The 24,631-nt window shown below is 44.5% G+C and overlaps 1 protein-coding gene across 10 annotated transcripts in view; it reads left to right on the plus strand.

Annotated features, from left to right (window-relative positions):
* The window catches only part of Saxo1 (stabilizer of axonemal microtubules 1), a 144,189-nt gene that overhangs the window by 52,609 nt on the left and 66,949 nt on the right, over window positions 1-24,631 (plus strand). The window lies entirely within an intron of this gene.

Below are 24,631 nucleotides of genomic sequence, written 5' to 3' on the forward strand. Positions count from 1 at the left end.
TTCTTATTTTTTGGTAGGAAACCACGAGCAAGTCTGACCATTTGGTTTTTGCGAAAATAAACTTAGTTTAATTTATTGACACATTAGACCATACCTGCCAAAATTTCTCATGCTTTTTCCCTGACATGTGTCTTGCCTGATGGAGTCAGGCGATGCAGCCTGTGGGTTTTTAAAGAAATTATGTTTTGTTAAGGAATGTATTGAAATTGTTAAACCATGTTGCACCTTGTTCTCATTAGTCTCTGGAATGCAGCCGCCGGAAGAACAATGGCAGGGAGACCAAGTGGTGGCAAGGAATGCCTTCACCTCCTTTCTCGCAAGTGGCCCTCTGGGCTCCATCTTGAGCTTGTGGGTCTCAGCCTTCCCTGGGCAGCTGTGCCAGGAGAGCACAGCTGGGGAGCCCAGTAACCCAAGCCACGGATGCTCTGTTCAGCTGAAAAACGAAATGTCCAAATGTCACTCACCTCCTTGGGCCATCACACTACAACTGCTAAACTGTGTGCAATGAAATTTCCAATATCTGGTTTTCCATTGCAAGGAGTAAAGGGAGGCCTGCCTAAGTTCATTTACAGCAGTGCATACTAAAGAGAACCCAAATGTCCCAAGTCCTGACAGCACTACTTCTGATGTATCCATCTTCTCAGTCTTTGCCCCCACTCGGATGTCTCTGCCTATCTCAGCATTGCCAAAATCTCTCACTTAGACTGGTGTGATAGCTTCCTAAAAGGATGCCCTGCTCGCTCTTATTGTCTTTCGCATTGTGCAGGTGTGATCTTCTAAAAGCGCCCAGCCTTTGCCTTTCTTCTGGGCTCAGAGCTCCTCAGGGTTCCTTGAAAACCCTTTTTGCATGTTGTTCAAGGCTGGGATTACAGGTGTGCGCCACCATGCCCGGCTTCCAGCCCTTTTCATTTTGAGATAGGGTCTTGGTGTGTCACTAAATTGCCCAGGCTGTGCTCCTTCTGCCTCAGCCTCCCAGAATGCTGGGATTACATGTGTGTGCCACCATGCCTGGATAAAAAGTGTGTTTTTTTCTGCAAATGTTGGTTGTAGAGTTCTATATCAGTCATTTCAAGAAGTGTAAAAATCATTATCATCTTAAAATATTTTGGGGAGAGGGCTTGTATTCTCCAGTTTGTTTTGCTTTGGTTTTTGAGGCAGGGCCTATAGTCCAGGCCAGCCTTGAGCCTGCTGTGTGTCCCAGGCCAGCCTCCAGGCCCTGGTCCTTCGGTCTCAGTCTCAGCAAGGGCTGAGGTCTTCGGGGCAGAGGCCACCTCGCCTGTAAGAAAGCTGTCATGGGTCCTGGGCCCATGGTGGGTTAGGAGTCATGCTGGGATATTTTTTTCTGGCCCTTTCCTGGTGGCAGGGTCCAGCTCACTCAGCCTGCTGGAGCCAACTGCTGTACACTTCATGAGTGGTAAACTATGGGGGACAAGGGTTCAGAACTGGGCAGAGCCGAGCCAGAATGTGGGCTCTGGCACTGCCTGTAGAACCCTGGAGAGGATGCTGAGCCCCGCTGATTGTGTTCTTTCGCACTTGTGAATAGGGCCCTCATGCTTGTGGGGTGCTGAGAGTATCCTGGTGCAGTGCCTGTATGTTCTTGGCCTTCAGGGGTCACTCCTCCTGTTTGCAAATACCAGTTCTGACAGTACACTGGAGAAGTACTTGGAGGTACAGAAGACAAGAATGGATTTGTTTGCATGCTGGATTAGTGAAATGGTCAAAACTCCTAGTATCACACTGACTCAGAGAGGGGTCCAGGCTCTGTGTGAGGAGCTTTTCCGAGTCTTCCCCGGAGAATCTACTTGGGGTCTGCAGTGCTAGTCCTGGCTTTGCCACCAGCCGCCTGAATGGCCTTGGATGAATCACGTGCACTCTATGCCTCAGTTTCCAGGTCCATTTGAACACTGGTGCCGACCAGCTTTGAAATCCAAAGGTGTAGATGTGAAAATGTCATGAGACTGATGTAAAGTATTTTATGTCCAAGACTGGGATTGAGTGGTGGAGTCTCTTCTTTCTCTTCTCTTCCTTTCCATTAGCAAGCTATTTAATTGCCACAATCATACAGCCAAGAAGCAAGGAGGAGAGCACTTATGTTAGAGTGATTTCTTGTAAATGCCATCATATCCATTTCCAGACGTTCTTAGGAAAGACTTTGAAGTGGGTTTAATACTTTACACCTGCTTTGCTGTCAGGTGTTAGGCTCAAGGCTGGTCAGGTTTGAATTTCACAAGTCCATGAGTCAGTTTATCCCTAAGCTCTTAGACAGAGCTCTACCAGGATAACTGTATCTTACAGGTGAAAATTTCTTAGCTGTCAACAATGCCAGGGGAAAAGACTGGAAGGTAATAAAGCAAAATATTAACTGATGGATGAGTTGGGGGATTCTAAGTGACTTTTTCTTTCTTTTTTCCCCTTGATACTCTTTTGTACTTTCTGAGCTTTCAGTAATGAATTTTCCTTAAAAAAGGGTGCACATCCTTCACAAAGCAAATGTGGTGCTGCTATTTAATATAAAAATATGGGATTAAAAATGTTTGTGACTTGCCAGAAAACTAAAGAAGGTGGTAGGGTTTGTGGAAAATCCTGGAAGGCAAGCATGGTCCAGATGGGTGGGTAGAATTTTCTTTGGGTGCACCCTCCCCCCAGCTCCCATTGCTCAGAGCTGGGGGAGCTGGGACGGGACCCCCTCTCTGGCCAGGGTTTTCTCATGAGCTGGGTAATTAGTGAGTTTTGGTGGGTCTGGAGGATTGAGGAGCTGCTGAAACTCAACTTCTTCATCTCCTAAAGATTTTGCTTGGATTGTTTGAACACACACCCCCTGCAGCGCCTGCTGCTGAGTCTGAAGGGTTCAGGTGCCTGAAAACAGCTTTATGAATGAGCTCAGCAACCTCACAGTGGGAAAACAACTTTAACCCATTTTCTAGGGTCACTACAAATTACCTTTTTAAAATTTTGAGACAGGGGTCTTGCTCTGTAATTCAGGCTGACTTTGAACTCACTGTTAGTCCAGGCTGGCCTGGAACTCATGGTGATCCTCCTGCCTCAGCCTCCTGAGTGCTGGGATTACAGGCGTGCACCACTGTGCCCCACTTCAAAATTAGTCTTTTTAATTACTCTAATTTGTTAACCCTAAAGCTTAAACACTTGAGCAAATCAGAATGTTCAAAAACCTGAAAATCCTTTTCTTCCTTCTGTCACAGAAAGAGAGTCCTCAGAAGTCATAAGAGGCATGCAGAGGGTACCAGGCAGAATTTTACTGTAGGGTAGAGAGAGAGGAGAGAGGAACTGTGGCGTAGAACTGAGTGTGTATTACGGGATTTGGGAGTGGGAATCTGTGGGTTTATGAGTGTGTAAGAAGAGTGTTCAGTTTACAAGTGAAAGGCAGTGGCCCTGCATAGTGAGGGTGAGGGCATTCCCAGTCAACAGAGGAGCCCATGCCAGGGGAGGGCCAGGCTGGCCATGGATGCAAGGACCCATCAAAGTGAAAGCAGTGGCTAAGGTTTACAGGTTAGGCGCTTGGTCCAGGGAGTTGCATCCTGAAGTCGCATTTTTTCTTAAAGTACAATTTAAAAATTATGATTTTTCATTGTTTTTGTTTGACCTGTTTTTCTTAAAAAAGTCTCAGTACCACCTGGCTCTGCTTTTCCCTCACATCCTGGTGAAATGCAGGGTGGATGCTGTGCTTCTCCTCCACACCACACAGCCTTCATCATCAAGTAGACTGGGTCGATGTGACTGGTGTCCCCGTGGGTTCTCAGCCCCCGTCCAGGGCTGACTGGAGAGCCCATAGCTTCCCTCAGCTCTAGCATGGCCATTTCCTTCCCTTGAGGTCACTCAGAATGCTGTGAGAATCCTCCTTCCCCTTTAGTAATTGTTAACACTTCACAATTTGCCCCAGCGGCACTCAGGCGGCGCCTTTGCCTATGAACTGATGTTGGTCTATGCAGGTGTCATTCCAACCAGTCGATTTTTCTATTGAATAAATTTGATAAAATTGTTGATTTTATATTCCCTGTTATATTATCTTATAAAAATTAGTGAAAAATGCAATTTTGGGTCATTCTGTATTTAAGTAATTGGACAGGTAAGTGGTTAAACACTTAATAATATTCCACTCTACTGAAGAGAGACCCATGGGGACCAGGACTGCCTCACTTTTGGTCGTCCTGTAATGCCTTCGCTGATGACCTCAACTTGTATCTGCTGACTGTAGTTGAGTAGTAGGCCCTAAAAATGGCTTTTGATGAGGCATTTAGGATAGATTTAAGAAATGCAATATCCTAATTATCTTACCTTCATTTGTAAAGAATGAGAAGCAAAAAAACAGGAGCAATAAAATAAGAAAAGGAATCAAGAGATGGATGTAAGGGAAGAGGGAGGGAAGGGAAAAGGGATGAAGAAAAGAAATTAAAATGTGTTATGTATGTTTACCAACTCCCCACAAAGAATGCAAACATTATGCGCTGCTAACATGTATTAATAAAAATATGAAAAAAGTATTTGAATGAAGAAAATAAATCCTGTGCGGTCCCATTTTAGGAGAGTGCTGTGAAACAAAATTCCTTTGCAGCTTCTTAAAATGCTTGAGGGCTAGAACTCTTCCTTACTTTCCAACTTGGATTCTCTTTGAGAACATAGTTTGAGTTCCATGAAAGCACATAGCTGCAACCCCAGCTATCTGAGAGCCTGAGGCAGGAGGACTGCAAGTTTTAGTCCAGCCTCGATAATTTAGTGAGAGCCTGTCTCAAAGTAGATTTTTAAAAAGGGAAAGGTGTAGCTCAGTGTTAAAGTGCTTGCCTAGCCTGTGAGTGCCCCCCCCCCTTTAAAATGGACAGGGTCTCACTCTGTAATCCAGATTGGCCTTGAACTCACTACGTAGTCCAGGCTGGCCTCAAACTCATGGCAGTCCTCTTGCCTCAGCCTCCCAAGTGCTGGGATTATAGGCTTGCACCACCATGCCTGGCCCAGCCCTGTTCTGGGTTTGAACCCCACCATTACGGTTCGAGTGTTCCACGGGAAAGTGGGAGTTTGAAGAGAGAGGGCTGTGGAAGGTTTTCCATGTTGGCTCAACACAGGGTCAGGTCTTGGCTTCTGTTCACATTATTCAGCCTGATGAACTCGCTGCTCCACCTGCAATTGTAGATAATGCCTGCCTGGCTCTGTTGCAGACTTCGGGCGATGGATGGAAATACTGAGCACACTCCCTGGCTCAGGTGGGGTTAGGTGGACACAGCAGAGATGCAGCAGCAGGCAGCTCTCTTGCAGGATTCGCTGCAGATTGAAAGTCGACTGTATTTCAAAATCTCCTCTTGCACAGTGGTCCTTATTAAAATGTAAGATTGTTTATATGGCAGGAGATTCCTTGACAGCTGATCCTGAAAGTAGGGCTTGGGCTTCCTCAGGAAGGGGAAGATGTTCTGTGCTGTTCCATGCTGGTGCCCCGCTCAGCAGGCCGGCTCTGCCTGTAGAACAGCAGAGGTACAGTTTTTCTGGGGTGAGAAGCACGAAGGGGCCTCCTTGGCCCTTTGATAGTGTAAGTAGCTGCAAAGGCTGGGCTTGGGAGTGGTGCATACACCATTTTACGCACAGTTCCATGGGATTCATGGATTTCCTGAGTTTACTTCAGAGACCCCAAGTTAAGAATCCTTTACTTAATAATAATTACAATCTAGTAGAAAAAATAAACATGGCCTTGGGTTAATGACTGCTCGGACCAAATTTGTGTGTTCTACTCCTTGCCAGGTATGTGTCTCATTGGCTGAATGAATGAGTGTGGATGGATTAACCCCTGAAGCCTTAGACACCATGTATATAGATGAGAATAACAGCAGCAGCATCGCAGGGGCTGGTAGTAGAGGAGAAATAATAAGTGCAGAAACTTAGCACTATGGCCAGCATGTGGTAGGCGATCAATAAATGGTGACACATTATTACTGGTGGATCTGTTGTGAGGGTAGCACTAAAGTACAGTAAGGGATTAATTCCTGTTGGCATCTGGGAGCAAAGTTGAGGTTTTGTATGTAAAAGAATTGTGAAAAACAACATAGTGGGATTTCCCTCTGTTATAAACAACAAATTTATGCTGTTTGTGTCATGCTAGTTTGTACACGAAGGCAACAGCAGCAGCCTTCCACAGGGCCTCAGTCGTTAGGCAGGATGCCCTTATTGGAGAGAGTAGCGCTCTCTTGGTGACAGCTGAATACTGCTGGTTAAATGCGTCGGCAATAGGGAAGGGGGAGGACAAGGTGGGAGCAGCCAAAGCTGTGGTGGCCCCAAGGGTCTGCGGTAGGTGGGGCCTGAGGCTGATGCAGCCTGAGGACTCTCCTGGCTTTGCCTGGAGGGCACAGCACGAGTAAGATGTTGCTCCGGCCTCCACTCTTTTGTCTGCTCCCAGAGCCAGGAGTTTTGCCATCTCAGAGCATGCCTGTTGAGAAACGAAGCTGTATCACTGCACAGTGTAAGGCTACAGCCACAGGATTCAGAAGAGTACTCTGAGCGGGAAGTCGCAGGTGAAAGGCTTCCCCATGGTTATGGTCAAAGACGCCAAGGCCACCCTTCCCCAGGGACAGTTGCTTTGTATGGCACATTTTAAAGTTTTAGTTCAAAAACAGTCAGCATTTTAGCGCAGAATGCTGTGTGCTCCCCGGGCCTTACTCCCAGTATGCTTTCAGTTTTCTCAGTTCTATCACGAAGTTTCTGGCTGTGGTGGGAGTCGCTACCCCAAGGGCTCTGCCATGGAAGGATTTAACCTGCCTTCCAGCACTTATCTCAGGCACTGTCTTCTTCTTCATCTTCTCCTTCTTTTTCTTCTTCCTCTCCCTTCTCTTCCCCTTCCCCCTCCCTTTCCCTTTCCCTTCTTTCTTTTGTTTTTTTGAGACTGGCTCTTGCTATGTAGTTCAGGCTGGTCTTGAACTCACTATGTAGCTTGGGCTGGCATTGAACTTGTGGTGATCCTCCTGCCTCAGCCTCCCAAGTGCTGGGATTACACCCATGTGCCACCAGCCCGGCTTCCCTGCTGTTTGCTTCTAAGGGGACAGTTCAGAATGAGCAGTATGATGTTAGAAGATAATCACCTTTTTCAGCGGTCTCGGTTTTTATCCAGGGCAACAGGCCCGAGAAGAAATGAACTGCGGTCCCATCCAGCACTCTTTTCCTGTACGCAGAGCTGCAGACTGCCCCAATCCTGGATTGATGCTTCCCAGTCCTGCTGTCTGCTGGGAGCGCCCACAGGGTGTCTGTGCTGGTTTAACTAAGCGCTGGCACCACCCCTGTCACTTTCTGAAGGACAGCTGCCCTTCTCAGCAGTCTCTTCGGGCACCTGATGCGGGGCATGAGGGGCGACCTCTAGTGGGGTCACAGTGCTGTGGGCCCATTGGCAGCTGTGTTGCATGGGATTTGGGGGAAAGAAAACTTTAGCCTTTGTTGGTCTTGTGTCCAGCTGGCCCCAGTCCTTCCTTCTGGGTCTCCTCCCCTCTGCTGGGCTCGTAGGTCAGTGTTGAGTGCTGCCCATGCACAGCCGGGCTGCTACCCATTCCAACCTCGCTGCCGTGTAAGGGCTGGGCCGTGGCCTTCTCTGTGGTCATCATGCCTGTGGTTCGTTTCTCCACCAGTCAGCCTGGTGCAGCACCTCCAGCTCCTGTCAAACCCTCCAGAGCCCCAGCACTTTGGGCTGGGGGGTGACTCCTTTGGAGCCCCACAGACTCCTCTGTCCGGACGCCACCTGCTTGTCCCCAGCGGTCCCCACCCACTCCCACACCCAGGCCATAGTGTGGCTGAACTCCTGCTGGAAGTCCCTTGGCTTGTGTCTCCTTTGCCACCGCATCCTCCAACAGCAGACTCAGATTTGCTGCCTTCGGAGCCTGCCCACCATTTCACCCTTAGTGCTACACCCCACGCAGGGTGCTTCCCAGGGGCACCCCACTTTCTTCTTTTCAGTTGCTTGGGGCATCTGTGTGTGTAACACCACACACAGAATGGCACTGTATTCTGTGTGTAGTCACTTGCTCTCCTATTGTGCCGTTTGGTGGGAAAGTCAGTACGGAGCCTGCCCCTTCCTGCTCCCACACTGGGGCACACTCTGCATCTGGAGTCCCTAAAGCTGGCTCTGGGGTGACCCTGCCCTCTTGCTGTGAGGATACCTTATGTCTTTGGGCCGCAGGCTATTTATCTTATTACATTGGGAATCATAAGCCTACTGCCAGGCTGTTGAGGGGTTTAGAAATAGTAAAATCTTAGCATGTAGCAGTAAACCCTCAAATGGTAATTTTATCATCGGTCATCTAGTTTACCCTTAGGCCAGTTCTGTGGGGCGCACTAAAAAATAGCTTTAAAAAATTATCCAAGTGAGATTTAAATTATCTCCTAGTGTTATATATCAGTAAATTATCGAGTTAGTTTAAACTCAAGTTAGTATAACTTAAAGGCTAATATCTTCCCTCTGATATCATATGCCAAAAAAGAAAAAAAGCTTTCAATCTACAATGCATAGGACAAAAATTCCGAATCTCCTTCACATCTCTCAGATTTTCTCAGTATCTCAGTTTTGGTCCCCTTCTCTTTCTCTCTACACATGCACGTAGACTCATGCACAACACGGATCTTCTGACGTGATGACTCTTCACTCCTAATACTCCTAAAAACAAGGACCTGTGTGACATGGTGCCACCATCCCAGGCAGGACGACAGCATGGAGGAGATGCAGCACTTCCTCCATGTGCGCTGCGGACTTTACTCACATTTCAGCACCTCTGACAACGTCTCTTTTTCTTTTTCTGGTCCAGGGACCTATCTAGTGACATGGGTTGTGTTAGTTATCATGTCTTATGGGGGTCCTTAACCTGGGACATCTCCTCAGTCTTTCCCATCTCATGCCTTTGAAAGCCCTTTACTTCTGAAGGACAGCCTCCCACCAAAGTGCTCTCACTATCAGAGTTGGGCCATTTCTTTCTTGGCAGGAAACCATGGAAACAGTGCTAAGTTCTTGGCATATCACACCCAGGAGCATGTGGTGGTGTTAACCCTGGTGATGTTAACTTTGGCCATCTGGTCATATTGGGTCCGGCAAATTTCATCATGGTAAAGATATTTTTCCTTTGTACGTGATTGTTGTGGAGACATGGTATAATGCCAGAGTCCCATACCTCATCAGAGCCTTGCCCAACATTAGCATCAACCCATGGTTAATGGATCCATCACTACCACCATAATGTTTGTCACATAGTGAGGATCCATTTCCATCATTTTTTCTACATTTATTATTTGGCATTCTACCATAAGAAACATTTTTCTTCTTTCTAATTTATGCATCTGTTTACTTCAGTATGGACTCATGGGTCTATCTCGTTCAATGAGATCTAACCTATTACTCTCATTATTCCTTTTAATGCTCAGATTGTTCTCCATGTGAGCCCCTTCAAAGGGCGCCTTTGTCCTTGTGATATATGCTTATCCTTCATAAGTCCTCCTGACTTTCTGATGAAAGCTATTCCAAGACTTATATTTTCCCTCCTGCCACTCTGAATTCAATTTTTCTTCTAACAGCTCCAATTCTTGTAAGTGGAGGAGGATCTTGAGGAACAAGGATCTGACTGCTCACTGCACTCATTGCTTATATCTGTTTACATACACATACCTGTGCATTATACACATACATATAAAAACACAGACTTCTATTTCTATATCCATGTACAAAAGCCCTATCAGTTCCTGCTAATACTTCCAATGGCAGTCCAACGCCTCAGAGGCCTTTCTAGTCCTCATTCCATGTTACAAATCCCTTCTCAAAATGGAAAAATAGGAACAAAATCTTTGTAAATAGGGAGGAATGGAGGGGTTGAAGGGAGGGCTGGGCAAGGGTGAAAAATAAGAACCAAGAGAGACTATGTAAAGGTGCAAATTTCCAATGATGAATGTCATTATATTGTATACCTAAAATGTACCAATGATTAGAATGAATAATCGATAATGTAACATAGGAAGAAAAGGTCCAAAGGGGTAGGGGTAGTGGGAGGCACAGGGGAAAGGAAAGAAGGGAAAGGAAAAATGATGAGAAATGGAAAAAATGGAAATAAAGTCTTTGTAAATAGGGAAGGGTGGAGGTGGTGAAGGGAGGGCTAGGAATGGGGGAAAAAAAAAAAGAAATCCCTTCTCAGAGTGAGAAACCTGGCTCCTGTTTTCAAGATATTTATTCAGGTTACCTCATCTTCCTAACTATTCTGGTTGCCTTTCTGTCTGCCATCATCCCAGTGCCAGCCCCTTACTGCTAACTTTCTTGGCCATTGGGATACAATGTCACTGATGTGTTTAAGAAACATAAAAGCTCCACCCTTTTTGGATACTGAGCACTACTGTTAAGAGGAGGAGAGGGGAAGTGATGTGTGCTACTAAGACTCAAAATGTGTTTGTTGTTTTTCTTCCTAATAGTAACATGTAAGGAAGATATAATAGTGGCATATAAGGAAATTTGTGAATGCTGAGTGAATCAACGAGTGAATGAGAGAATAAATGAGTGAACAAACTTGCACAATGGTGCACTGTGTAATTTGTGAGTTTTACACTGAAATTATCGAAGATGAGGATACAGTAGGTTAGACTGAAGCATCTTCTATTTTTGGAAAGATTTTTATGATTTTTTTCAGTCAGGCAGGTAGCTTTGGAAGGCTACAGCGGAAAGAGACAGCTCTGGGCAGACCTGCTGGAGTAGCCCATGACCCGAGTGGACCTCTGGCCTCAGTCCATCAACAGCGGCAGCAGCTTGTCCTCTTGTGTGGCACAGTACTGAGCACATATGGGTCCTTAATCAGGAGGTAAATGAGGATGACAGCTGCATGGCCTAGGCTGAGCTCGGATTGCTTCGTTTTGTCTGAGGTTGGGTTGATGTGTTAGTGCCAATTCGGGGCAGCAGCCCGGGAGAAACAGTTCCTTGTCAGGTGTGTGCTTTCTGACAGTTAATATGGTTCATGTATTGTGGTCTAACTCTACTGGGATGTGCAGCCTTATGGTAAGAGGATGGATATCAATATAAACGGTTGAGATTTATTGAGATCTGACTATTCATATTTTTATCCTTGAAGGTGTACAGATCTTGGCATGCAGATTCTATACATTTATAAGTCAAAGGCAAAGACCCAATGGAGAAGTTTTCAGCAAGGCTATTAAAAATGTGTGGTATTTGTCTCTTCCGGGGTTCGAGATGAGAAAGAGAAGAGGGTTAGTTTGCAATGGTTGTAGAGAGCTGAATATTTTGTTTTTGTCACTTATTCTTTGCAAAGAAGGCTGTCTTCTACCTGGAATCAAGTGGAATTAACACCTGTAGTGTGTTTATCTGCTTATTCCCTCCTCATGCCTCTTCATTCCCTAGGACTTTGCCGACATCTGAGAGGGCCAGTAAGAAATGCTCTTTACATCCCCTGCCTTCTTCCAGGCCCCCGAGGGCTTAGCATGCTGTGATTTTAGCTAAAACGTACAAAAACAAAACAAAACAAAGCAAACAAAACAACTTTTTGCTTACTTATTTCTTTATGGTAGAAATCTTTGTCAAGTAATGAAAGCGAGACCTGGGTCTTCTGTTATTGGTCTTGTTCCATCAGTATAAAGCAGGCTGTTTGGAAGAGAAGGTTGCTTCAAAAATTTTATTGAATGACTGGATTTTACACTGTCAGTAAATTTTAATTTTTAGAGAGAATATATTGAAAAAGTACAGTTGGAAAGGGGGTGATTTAAAAAGTTTCCCTTTGGGCTAAGCATCTGAGGAAAAATAGAGAAAAAAATCATTAATGAAACCAGAGGCTTCTTTGACACATTGAATTATGAACACATAGCACCGGGAAGTAATTTCTTTCTAGCTGCTCAGCTGTGGTAATAATTAAACCTGAAGTCTGGTCTCCTCCTTTTTGGGGGGATCTTATAACAGTAACGTCAGTCTCTAAGAATCAAATGCTTGTTTAAAAATATTTATTGTACTCAAAGGAATAAATTTAGTGAAATAAGACCATTTTTCTAAAATCATTTCACTCATTGTTTAAATTATTTTTCTTTCACTTTAATGACATAGGAGATTTGGCTCAAATTTTGACAAACTCCCTAAGAGGCAGAAAAAATAGTATAGATTAGCACTAGTAAATCTTTTTTTCAATGGAAGATACATTAATTGTTGAAATTTTGGCTATTGATTGGAATTCTGAAGGTTTTAAGAATTGAAGCAAGCAGTCGTGGAGCACAGGGAATATTCAGTTTGTGATGGAGTCAGTGGCTTGTGAGGAGTGGAGAAGTCCCCATGGTTTGAGTGAGGCATTGGCTACTGGGCTTAGAGCCTTCTCTGTGTGTCTTCCTCTCTGGTCGGCTGGGGACATGGTACTTGTTTGGCAGAAGGGCTGGGCAAGGCTGGGCTGGGGAGGGGACAGCTGAGGGAGCTGCTCCTTCCCCATTACCTGCAGCACAAGGGCTGCTGTGTTTGGAGGTGGAAAGGTCCCCAGAAATTGTGACATTGTAGCATTGAAAATTTGAATACCTGGGGCTAGTCATGTAGCTCAGTGGTAGAGCATTTACCTAACATGTATGATCCCCAGGACCATAAAAAACGAAGCAAAACAACCCAGCTCCCAAAATAAAAACAAAACAAAGCAACAACAAAAACCGACATCTCCATGGAGGCTAAGGTAGTTCAGCAACAAGTTCTGCAGCTCAAGGGAATGAGCATAACAAAGTGCCTGGTAAATCACTTGAGATCAGTAATTCAAAAGGCACCCGGGGCCAGGGATTTAGCTCAGTGGCGCCGTGCCTGCCTTGCAAACACAAGGTCCTGAGTTTGATCCCCGGTACCAAAAAAACCAAAAAAAACCCCAAAAAACAAAAATGACCCCCCCCCCCCCCGCAAAAAACCAAAAAGGTACCAGCAGCATCCCAGTCTTTTGTAACTCCGTGTAGGACAGAAAAAGCATGATTGTGCCCCAGGGAGAAGTGGGGACCTGAGACACTGCCCAGGAGAGGATGAGGGCAGCTGCCTGAAAGTCTTGCTTTGGCTTTCTGGGCTCCCCTGAGGTGTCACTGGCTCACCTGCTGAAACCCGAGCAGACATCGGGGCTGCGTCCCTCGAACACAGGCTGTGGGTGGGAGCAGCAGCAGTGGTCTCTGCGGCCGTGTTTATTATAGGCTCTCCAGAACTGCCAGTTCTCCAAACTTGAGCTGGGGAGGAGGGGCATCTGTAACGAACTCCTGCTTGGGGTAATCTGACCTCAAAGCTAAGTGCTCAGGATAATCCTAGCTTGTTCCCAGAGCATCCCCAAAGGGGTGCAAGAGTGCAGCACTTCTTTGTTATCTAAGCAGAATCAGGAAAGAGACCTGTGTGGAGGGAGAGATCACAAAACATTAATGCATGTGGAGCAGCTCATGTCAGCTGGTTGTTGGAAAGTAACATGGCATCTAGCAGTAAGGTTATATGACAATTAATGATATGAGACATTTAACACGCTGGTATGTCAAGCCAACATCTGGGTTTCTATGGATGGTAGTGCCATCTAACTGTTTGGTCTTCCATGCCTACTGGGTCCCATTTACTGGCACTCAGCAAGGCAGAGGCTGCATAGCCCCAGCTCCAAGCTCTGTGCTTGTAGGCAGAGGAGGGTCTCATATTCCTCAGAAAGGAGTTTGATAGGATGCTCTAGGACAAAAAGAGCATCCTGCTAGGTGTCAACGAAACAGGCATCCGTGCTGGTTTTGCCACTGATTGTTCTGTGATATTGAAGAAGTCCATAACCTCCATGGGCTGGCCATGTTGTCTGCGACATTGCGGGTGTCAGTGGGGTCAGATTGCATCCTAATATCTGCCCTGCTAACCATGGGTTGCACAAGAATATGCTGAGACCACATGGCAAAGTTCTAGAAATGGTATGTGTTTTACAAATTGTACATCCATCCAAAAATATTAAGTGTGAGGGTGTTCCAGGCATTGTATTTAACTGGCTATTTAATTAATAGAGAACAAGCCACCCCTTCCACTGCAAGGAACCCTGGCTGATGAGCATTTTTTTTTTTTGGTACTGGGGATCGATCTTGGGACCTTGCGTTTGCGAGGCAGGTGCCAGAACCACTGAGCTAAATCCCCGGCCCTTAGCACTTTTTTTTTTTTTTTTGAGGCAGGGTCTCAGTATGTAGTCTAGGCTGGCCTTGAACTCACAATGTAGCCTAGGCTGGCCTCAAACTCGTGGCAATCCTGCCTCAGCCTCGTGAGTGCTGGGATCACAGGCGTGTGCCACCATGCCTGCCCTGATGAGCATTTTTTAGTATCATGGATTAATGCTGTGATAAGCATAATCATGGGGTGCTGTCTCAATCTTGGGTAGTGGAAAGGTGGTGGGTCAAGGTGGTCTTTGTTTTGAAACAGGGATTAAAGAGGCTTTGGTTATTGTTTTGCAGTCCCTGGAAGAGAGCTGTGGAGAGATTTGTTTAGCACAGCTATCAGGTTTCTTTGAAATTCACAGGGTACTAGATTTCTTGAGAAGAGAGTGAAACTCCAGTCCAGCATGTGAGTTTGCTGCTTTTTGGCTGGAAGACACTGAAAGGCTGTGTGGGAACAAGCCCAGCGCAGCTGACACCAGCTTTGGGAGTCCAAGGCAGGAAGCTGCCTCTGTTGGTTCTGCGCTTATCATCAGCCTAAATCAAGTTCTGTTTCTTCCCAGGTGGTTGGACTGAAGCCTCACTGGCCTCGAGGGAAGCTCTTGCTTAAGCAGCTACACACTTGCTCCAAGGAGGCCCAGCTTCTGAGGGATTTGTTTTCGTAATTCCTTAATTTAGAAAAACATTTAAATCTGCAAAAGAGAATAGAGTGACAACCTTCCACATGTCCTGATTTCAGTATCAGCAATGGTGAAGGTTTTGCCACGTTTGGTTTAGCCATCCTAGCCGTCATGGCATTTCACCCCCACATGTTTGTTATGCTTCTCTAAAGGATGGATATCTTTAGAGATGGTCCCCACCCGAACCCTACTCAGGCTGGTCTTGAATTCACTATGTAGCTCAGGCTGGTCTTGAACTTTCGGCAGCCCTCCTGCTTCAGCCTTCTAGGTGCTGGGATTATAGTAGGCATCTGCTGGACATCTTGTATACCCACAGTGCCACGAGCACATCTAAAAATCCACTTGTTTTTGTTTCTTTTGTCCCAACATTTCTGCCCCAACATTTTAGAAATTCTAGAATTTCCTATTGGTGGTGCCCAAGGAGGTACCTTTCTTCTCCCAGATGATTGGTTTTCTAAGAACTGGAAAGATACAGTGTGCTGGAGACTGGGACATTTCTGTGCCTCCCTTCAAGACTTAGTGGGGCCATTGTTCAAACCCTGTCCCATGTCTTTTACGGATGCCTTAGTCAACTGTACCTTTTCAAACTTGTTCTCCTGATTTCTTGCACTCCTCTCAAGTTTTCTTTTTAGCTTCATTCACCGCCCTTTGTTCTTTAGATCTCCTTGGCATTCCAGGCTCTTGGTTCATCAATTATTATTGCTCATCAAAGACTCTCTATTTGGTTGTCTGTCTCTTTACCTGCGAAGATGACCTGGCTTCACTCCTTTTAAATGCTGTCTCACGATGTCGTCGCATTGCTGGCATTTCCTATGCATCTTCTGGGTGATTTTCTGAGCTCCTGCCTCACCTTGTTGTGGCTTCTTCAGCAGCAGTAAGCCCTTGGTCCCACACCCTACAAAAGCTGCTTTCTGGCTACCAAATGAGATGCTTTTTCCCTCTCAGCCCTCATGCCTTGTGGTTTTTCTGTGGAATTTAACTGGTTTTTTTCTTTATTTGACCTCTGCATTTTCTTTTTTTTGGCAGTCCCCCTCCCAGACACTTCTTTTCCTCCTTGTATAGCATTCTCCAAAATTTTGTTTTTATTCCTTTTTCTCCTCTTCTTGGCAACTCCATGTGTATTTTATGGCTTCATTATCATTCCAGATTTTTTTCCAAACTTGTGATTCCTACAAGTCATCACTTTTCAGCAGCCTGTGGATATTTCCACCAAGCTTCTCTTCCCTTCACTTCCTCCCTTCACTTCCTCCCCTCTTCTGGTGTCCTTGGCAGACTTAGCCAGTCCATTAAGGTGGTCTTTGTCACTAAATTTTGTTTTATTGTCAGAATTTCCTGCTAGTTAGTATGTCATTTACAGCTACATGTCATGTTTGCACTGATCTTTAAGGTGACTTGTTCTCTGACACATGTTAAGGAATTTTACTCTGCTTTTTATGACCTAGAATCTGGTCCTCTAGAGAACCAGGAGTCAGCAGGAAAGTGTTCCAGCTCCCAGTCCTTGCTCATTTCACTGTCATATGGGGAGAGAATACACTAGAGTTATTCCTTTGAGGTATTTCTCACACTGTTTTGATTTTTTTTTTTTGGTACTGGGGATTGAACTGATTCTTGAAAGATCAGTATAGATGAAGGTAGGGCATATGAACATGAACTGCAGTATATGTATGCTCAGAAGTTGTCTTTGTGTTCATAAAAGCATTGTCAATTGGTCCCTTGGTCTCTGGGTATGTTATAAATACAAGAGAACAACTTCTAGTAAATTTAAAAAATCTTTAAAATTATTGCAGGTAGATATCTATACATTTTAGGAAAAGTGTGACTTTGCTCATCCCCAGAGACTAATGGGGCTGGTTTTCTAGGGGCTATCAAGAGGAAAAAAAAAAAAAAAAAAAAAAGACATTGAGGACAAGGGCCGTCCTCTGAAAAGGCCTGTCTCAGCCTTCGAGCCCCGAGTCTTTCTGGGTAATGGCGCAGGCTTATGTCACCCTCAGGCCCAGCCGTCCTCCCACTCCCTCTGCTGGACGGAGAGCATTTCTTGCAGGTGGAGTTCCCTTCCTGCGCGGCAGCTGTGCAGGTTTCGCAAGCTCCGGTCTCCTGAGAACGAGGAGAAACGGGTGCAGATCCTTGGGTCTGAGCTCTGGGCTCTGAACTGGGTTGAGTGGAAGCCAGTGACGTGGGAGAAGATCCGGGGCTGGGGTTAGGCCAGGCCGTCCATCCACATTGGGTTGATAAAGGTCGCCTCCTCTGGGGCTTCCAGACCCAGCATTCTGTGTCCTCTGCTCTCCTGGCTGCTGCTGTTGGTGCTGTGTCTAACTACAGTCTCTTATTCAGACGGTAAGGAAAGTCCAGGGGAAGCTGAGAGCAGTTGGAATTGTGTCTGTTTGTTGGTTAGAATTGGGGCACTCGCGGATTGGTGGGAAAGGGAGTGCATACTCTCTGAGGCCTCCAAGTGTAGCTGAAAGGACAGGGCAGGATCTGCCTGTTAATCGACTGCCCTTAGGTTCACCCAGTTGTCCTGAAGCAGCATTTGGCAGGCCGTGCCCGTCAGGTAGCACAGACTCTCACACGGGGCTTAATTTTGGCTTCGTCACCTTCAGCCCTATGACCTTGAGCCCGATAGTATCTCCTAAGCCTATTTTTGTCACATTAATAAAATGAGGATAATATATATATTTTTTAATTAAATTCTTTTATTGGTACATTGCAGGCATACAACACAATTACATTTCTCACTGGGAATTGTACCTTTACATAATGCATCTTGGTTCTTATTTTTTCCCCATTCCTAGCCCTCCCTTCACCCCCTCCACCCTTCCCTATTTACAAAGACTTTATTTCCATTTTTTCCATTTCTCATCATTTTCCCTTTCCCTTCTTTCCTTTCCCCTGTGTCTCCCACTACCCCTACCCCTTTGGACCTTTTCTTCCTATGTTACATTATCGATTATTCATTCTAATCATTGGTACACTTTAGGTATACAATATAATGACATTCATCATTGGAAATTTGCACCTTTACATAGTCTCTCTTGGTTCTTATTTTTCACCCTTGCCCAGCCCTCCCTTCAACCCCTCCATTCCTCCCTATTTACAAAGATTTTGTTCCTATTTTTCCATTTTCTCATATTAATCCCATTCCCTTCTATCCTTTCCCCTAGCCCTCCCACTTCCTTCCCCTTTGCCCCTTTTCTTCCTATTTCACATGACCTATTATACATTTAGTCCTTATTTACACTTTCAGTTTCTCACACCAGAGAAACTATTCTGAATTTATTCATGTGTGTCCTATTTATTTCACTTAAGAGTATCGCCTCAATGTGCATCCACTTAGCTATAAATGTCTCTAATTTCTCATTCTTTATGGCTGAGTAGTACTCCATTTTATAAAAAAACCACATTTTCTTTATCCAGTCTCCAGTTGATGGGCATTTGGGCTGTTTCCAAGTTTTAGCTATTACAAACTGTGCTGCTATGAACATGGGCGCACATATATAACTGTGGTATGATTCTTTTAATTCTTTGGGGAAGATCCCCAGCAGTGGAATAGCAGGGTCAAATGGGACTTCCAGTCCTAGTTCTTTGAGGTATCTCCATACTGATTTCCACAGTGGTTGCACCAGTCTGCACTCCCACCAGCAGTGGAGCAGGGTTCCAATGAGGATAATAATTGTGCCTCGATCATTGCATCCCTGTGAAGATCAGTTGGGAGAATACATAAAACTTCCCATGTGGTGCGTAGTGATTACTCATAAGTTTAGCTGGTTAAGTACAGAGTGCTTGTCTTGGACCAGGCTTGGCATTTTACTTCCAGCACCTGATTTCAGCCACATAGTCACACCAAGTGTAGGAGTCGTTGTACACATTGTTACAGTGGAGGAAATCAGAGTTGAGAAGAGTGCAGTAATTTTCTCAACATCACACAAGCATTCAGTGGCAGAGCTGGGGCTGGAATCGGACCTCCTGCCTCTGAAGTCCTTTGCACTGTGTAGTCTGCCTCCCTCATAAGGGGGAGCACTCTTAGGTCCGTGCGTCAGGTCAGACTCACAGAGGGTTCCAAGGACTGCACTCGAGTCGAGGTGAGACCTCCTGGACATCCAAATACTGCCCTCCTTGCAGACAGGTGGGTTCTATGAGATGATTGGAAGTTAATTTGGTGGAAAAGCCTGAAGTTGTATCCGCTCCTATTCATGCTGCCTGTTGATGGCAAAGAACAGCCATGCCTCTGTCCCCATGAGCAGCTTTGGTTATGTCCTGTCCTGGGTGAGCACTGCTGTCTGCTGTGGGCAGGCAGCTTATGGTATTCAAGGGATCATAAACTTCATCTCAGTAAAGCATCAAAGATGCAAAGTCTAAGGAAGGGAAAACTTTATTGGAAAGGAGGATCAAGGAGAATATAGATAGCTACCTTGATAAGAATCAGGGTAGGGAGCCAGGTGTGGTGGCACACTCCTGTAATCCCAGCACTTGGGAGGCTGAGGCAGGAGGATCTGCCGTTTGAAGCCAGCTTGGTCTACGTAGTGAGTTCAAAGCCAGCCTGAACTATGTAGTGAGACCTTGGTTCAAAAAACAGAAATAGCAACAGCAAAATAGAATCAGGGTAGGGAGCTCTGGAAAGATAGAGGACCCATGGGCCCTTTGTTACTGGCTCCTTTTATAGGGGTCAAGAGCCCTTTACCTACCCAGAACTTGGCACAACCTGATTGGCTCTGGGGCCTCTGCCTATGTCATTCCTCCAGTGGTCCATGTGCAGCTTCTCTCAGTTTACTTGTCTTTGACTTACTTTTCAGGGCCCTATCTTTGGGGTAGGCTGCTGCTTGGCAAGGGGGGCATGGTTAGCTTAGAGTTAGAAGGTGTACCCTAGAATGACCCTACAGTGAATAACATAGGGACCCTAGAGTGAGTACACGTGTATATAAGTATGTATGTCGGTGCATAGGTGTGAGCACATGCTTGTGTAAGAGCTTTCCTTAAGGTCAGTCGACCCCTCCCCACCTGCTTTCTCTGTGTTCTGTTGGCGTTGGGGGCAGCTTATTGTGGGTGCTCTCAGCGTTCTACACTCTGTCTGTGTCCCTCTCTCTGGCAGGTCCCCAATGCCACCCGTGGTATCTGTGTCTTCTTTTTTTTGGTACGGGGGATCGAACTTGGGTCCTTGTGCTTGCGAGGCAGGCGGCGGAACCACTGAGCTAAATCCCTGGCCCTTGTGTCTTCTTTTATCTGGCTTTCTCTTTCTCTACCTCCATCCTTGAAATTATTCCCAGAGGAATTTCTCTAGTGAATTCTAGTCAGAATTAACCACCAGAGCTATGAGGCCCCTACTCTGTTTTCTTCCTGGCGATAGAACCCTGCCCCTAAAGTTACAGCTATGAAAGCCCAACATCAATGTTTATGCAAGGAAGTCCAGCAAATAAAGGATCCTAAAAGAAACTGGGACACTGTAGCACAGTGGGCAACTGTGGTTGACAGTATTTAATTATATATTTCACAATAGCTAGGACAGAGGATTCTGAAGGTTCCTAACACAAAGAAATGGTAAATATTTTGAGGTGATGGTTATACCAATTTAACTGACCTGAGCATTGGACATTGTATACATATATTGAAGAATACTCTACCCTATAAATATATACAATTGTTTTATGTTAATAAAAATAAAGAATGTAGGTGATGAAAAAGATGGCTAAAAAGTAGAGGTAGGGACATAGTACTAAGCACACTCAAACAGTGAGTGTCGTGGACAGCAGCAGTGTCTAACAGGGTCATGGGCAGTGCTAGGGTGTTGGGGGAGCGGTGGCACCGAGGATGTCTCAAAAGGGAAGGGAAGCATTTTGGAAAAGTAGACATGAGCAGATAGAAGGAATGTTACAAGTACAGCAAACTGAAGTGTGGTACCACAGACTGAGGTAAATTATGGAAAACCCCTTCGTTTTTCATGTCTTCTGATTGTGTTACATGGAGGCTGGTTAGAGAACTTAAAGAGATAAATGCCACATTAGTCATAAAAATATTTCTAAGCATCTTTATTTTTTTTTCTACTTTTAGAGAAAAGTTTTTGGCACCCAAATGTTTTCAGTTCCTTCGAATCTTATAGTTTCCCATAGGGAAGCCACTACCACATGGGGCCGTTGGGCCCTTGAATTGTGGCTGGTCCAAACTGAGATGTGCTCCATTATTGGTTTTTAAAGAGTGTAAAGAAAATAAATTGTTAATTTTTATCCTAATTATACATTAATGATTACACATTAAATGAAACTTTGAATATATTGAGCTAAATAAAATATAATTAAAATTCCAACTGCTTCTTTTGACCATTTTAATGTAAATACTAGGGAATTTAAAATGATATACTGTATATGGCCAGCACTCTCTTTCTGTGGTGGTGTTCTAGAGGTACCTGTTATTATATCCCCAAAGTTCTGTCACCCCTTCTTGGGTTTCCCGAGTGAGCTGCACATCAGGATGTGCCTAGTCATTCAGATGTGACCGAGTATGTTCTGATCCATGGTTAGGCCCTGTGTATTGTTCTGAGCTCATCTTTCATCTGCATAATGGAGAGATTGTATTTGATATTTTCCATTTAAAAATTGTATGAATTTAGCTTTGAGTTCAGTCCTCAGTGTCAACTATTTTTAGCTTTTTCTCAAAAGGTCTCTACAACTCCATTTGTGAGCTCTCAGAGAAAACCAAGATATTTCCTTTTCTCTCTTGAGTAGTATAAATTCTGGAGAGGGTAGCTTTTAGAACTCTGGTGCACTAAACAAGCTTCCTCCTCTCCTTTTCATTCCTGCTGTTGGGTCCTGAACTTGAGCACCTGAGCCTGGTGTAAACGTAGCTGGTAAAATTCACTTCTTGAGAGGTCTCAGTTCTTTGGTTCATGGCCATCAAATGAACCTTTAAATACTCCAAGTATGGCGATTCCACAAACTTCGTTCAGACATTGACTGGTTCCATAGAAACTGAGAGTCTGTCTTTTCCTTTTTGGCCCTACTCATAGAGCAAATTAGTCATTGTCCTTTTCCTGATGACTTGTAAATATCTTTCATTTAGCAGTTTTCTTCCAGTATGCTGCCCAACTGTCTGTCTGTCCAAATGATCAGTAAATATATCAGATTCAGGCCTGGATTCCGGACATAGAGCTCTCTGATTTAGTATTTATCCCATGGGGCAGGCAGATGAACAACAACACGGGGCTCAACATCTTGAGGGATCATCCAGGTAGGGCAAGGAGACGACCCCAAGGGCAAATTTGGGCAACGAGACATTTTTAAATAAGAATTTTTGATATTTCAAAGTAAGACAAGATTTCAGTTAACACATAAGTCAAATGAATAGAATCTCCCTATAAAAATATGTCGATATAATTTCATTTACTGGAACGTCAATGTGTGGATGGAAACTTATTGCTGTACTGAAATCCATTCTCATGAAACTGACCATATTATAGTATTTTGCCATTAAGTTTATTTTTCTTTTGGAATAAACTCATATAGTGTGTGTTATATTTTTAAAAACGTTAACAATACAGAGAAAAGATACAAAAAGGCAAATTTTACCATTTTAAAAAAAACAGTGGCCACGGAGAGGGAAAACACCTGTTTTTGCAGTCTGTTTTACTGTGAATGGCTGACTCTGAGCTGTCCTTAATACAGTCCTGACTTTCCTCTCAGAGTGGGGGAATAAGATACATGTGCAGAAGCATTTTTGTCAAATAGTACTTCTTGTTTTTTGATTTGAGGTTTGTAGGAATCCTGCAATGATAGGGTACTGACTGGCTCAGTGAAATCCCAGATAACTGGACTGATGATAAACACAGAAATGGTGATAATATCTAACATTTATGTATAGTGGTTATTTTGTTTACTGTGCAAACACACCAATTTATCTCTAGAGTGAACAGAAGATATTTTAAAGTATTCATTAACTGTGCACCAATAACTAGGAGATATTTTATTAAATATATATAAAATATAAATGCAAAGTAAGCTTTGTACATTAAATGCAAGCAATGTGCATTTTGAAGAAAAAAAACTAAAGCTTTTACTGATTATATTTAACACGGGAGGTTTAGATAGCCATACAATAAGGACAGCGTATATTTGTAAGATTCCCTTGTAAATAATTACATTGTCTCCCCTGATCTGCTGTTTTGGTTTCTATGGTTTCAGTTATCCTCAGTAAACCACAGTCCAAAAATGGTAAATTTCCAGAAGTAAACACACTACAGGTTTAAAATTGTGTGGCATTCTGGGAAGTGCAATGAAATGTGGGCTAGGAATCAGCCCTTGGATGGCCATATCCACACAGAGTAGCTGCCCCCCCTTAGTTATTTAGCAGCCCTTTCTGTTATCAGGTCAGTTGTTGTGGTATCACAGTGTTTATGCTCAAGTAACCCTTACTTTACTTAAAATGGGCCTCAGAGTACTTTCCCTAAGTGAAAAGGTGAAAGTTCTTACTAGGGGAAGAAATCATATGCTGAGGTTGCTAGGATGTAGAGTAAGAAATTGTTAATCTCTCACTGTGCCTGATTTATCAATTAAACTTACATATATGCTTGCATAGGAAAAACAGTATGTGTATTTGTGGTTTCAGGCATCCTCTGAGAAAGTGCCCCGCATTGTACCTAAAATATTTATCATGAATCAATTTTAAATCACTTTAATGCTTTTCCTATGTACAATTCTACAAATGAGAAGAAAATAGTGTCTCTAAAGATTTGTTATATGCAGTTCCTGCCACATGACAATACAGGTGTTGAAACTTTTTGCAGGGATGGAGGTTGAGGAGAGGTATGCAGAGCAACAATGGTGGCAGCTACACATAGGTGAAGCAGGCCAGTGGTTGCCTAGAAAATAGCTTTACATTAAGTTTCTCTTTCCTCTCCCATTTGCTGTACTTAAAATGTAAAAACATTGAAATGCCGTTCCTTGCTATAACTAAGTTGGAAATCATTGACATGGAGTTTCTGCTCATATGGTGACGCCTGTGCCTGGAAGTGGCTACCTCATCTGCAAGGATTGTGCATGGGTACACAAGTGATTTATGTACTGCTTGCTTAGTTTATGGCAGCTCCAACAGCTGCCCTTTGTCCAGCTGTAAGTGGACAAACTTTATTAACATGTATGTAAAATGGAAAAGCTCACTATAAATTATATCTTTAAACTATATATTTATCATTTGTTCAGTTTCTATACTCATTCATTCAATAAGTGTTTACTGAATGCCTATTATGTGCCTGTTGAGATGTGAGGAACTAGGGGAGTAGCAGGGAACAAGAGAGGAAAAGGTCTTGAGCTTGCCAGATAAGATTGACAAGAAGCTGTATCACCCATAGGCCTCCCACAGCTAACAGGAAGTGATGCAAAAAGGCACACACAAGGTGATGGGAGAGGCTGCACACACAGGGACAGCAAGGAGAGGGAAGGCAATGGGGTGTATGTTCAGGGCTGAGATCATCGGGGAGGTCTAAGGTGTGACACTGAGGGGAGACCTGGAAGAATAGCATTTTCAACATGAAAAGAGGCTGTGGTGTCAGTGGACCCCCAACAGAAGTGGTTCTGCTGTCTGTGATAATGATAGCACTCGAGTGCAATGGTGATGCTTTGAATTGACCCAGAAGCGACACCAGCTTGGCTGAAGAACAGCACCTTGGGAGCACCCAGTTGTCAGTCCTTAATTGCTGGGTTGTGGGGAGGCTTCCGGGTACAGCCTGGGGGAGGTGGAGCAGCACTGGGAAGGGCAGGGCAGTGGGCCGTTCTCCATTAGGTACAGAGCCTGGCCTATGTAACAGCTGAACACCAGCCATGCTTGTGTGTCTCTTGATGATCCAGGGTGTATTGACTTAC

Source organism: Heterocephalus glaber, unplaced genomic scaffold (assembly GCF_053883595.1).
Source record: "Heterocephalus glaber isolate CG9 unplaced genomic scaffold, H.glaber_assembly_v1.0 deba00001481, whole genome shotgun sequence".
Taxonomy (NCBI): domain Eukaryota; kingdom Metazoa; phylum Chordata; class Mammalia; order Rodentia; family Bathyergidae; genus Heterocephalus; species Heterocephalus glaber.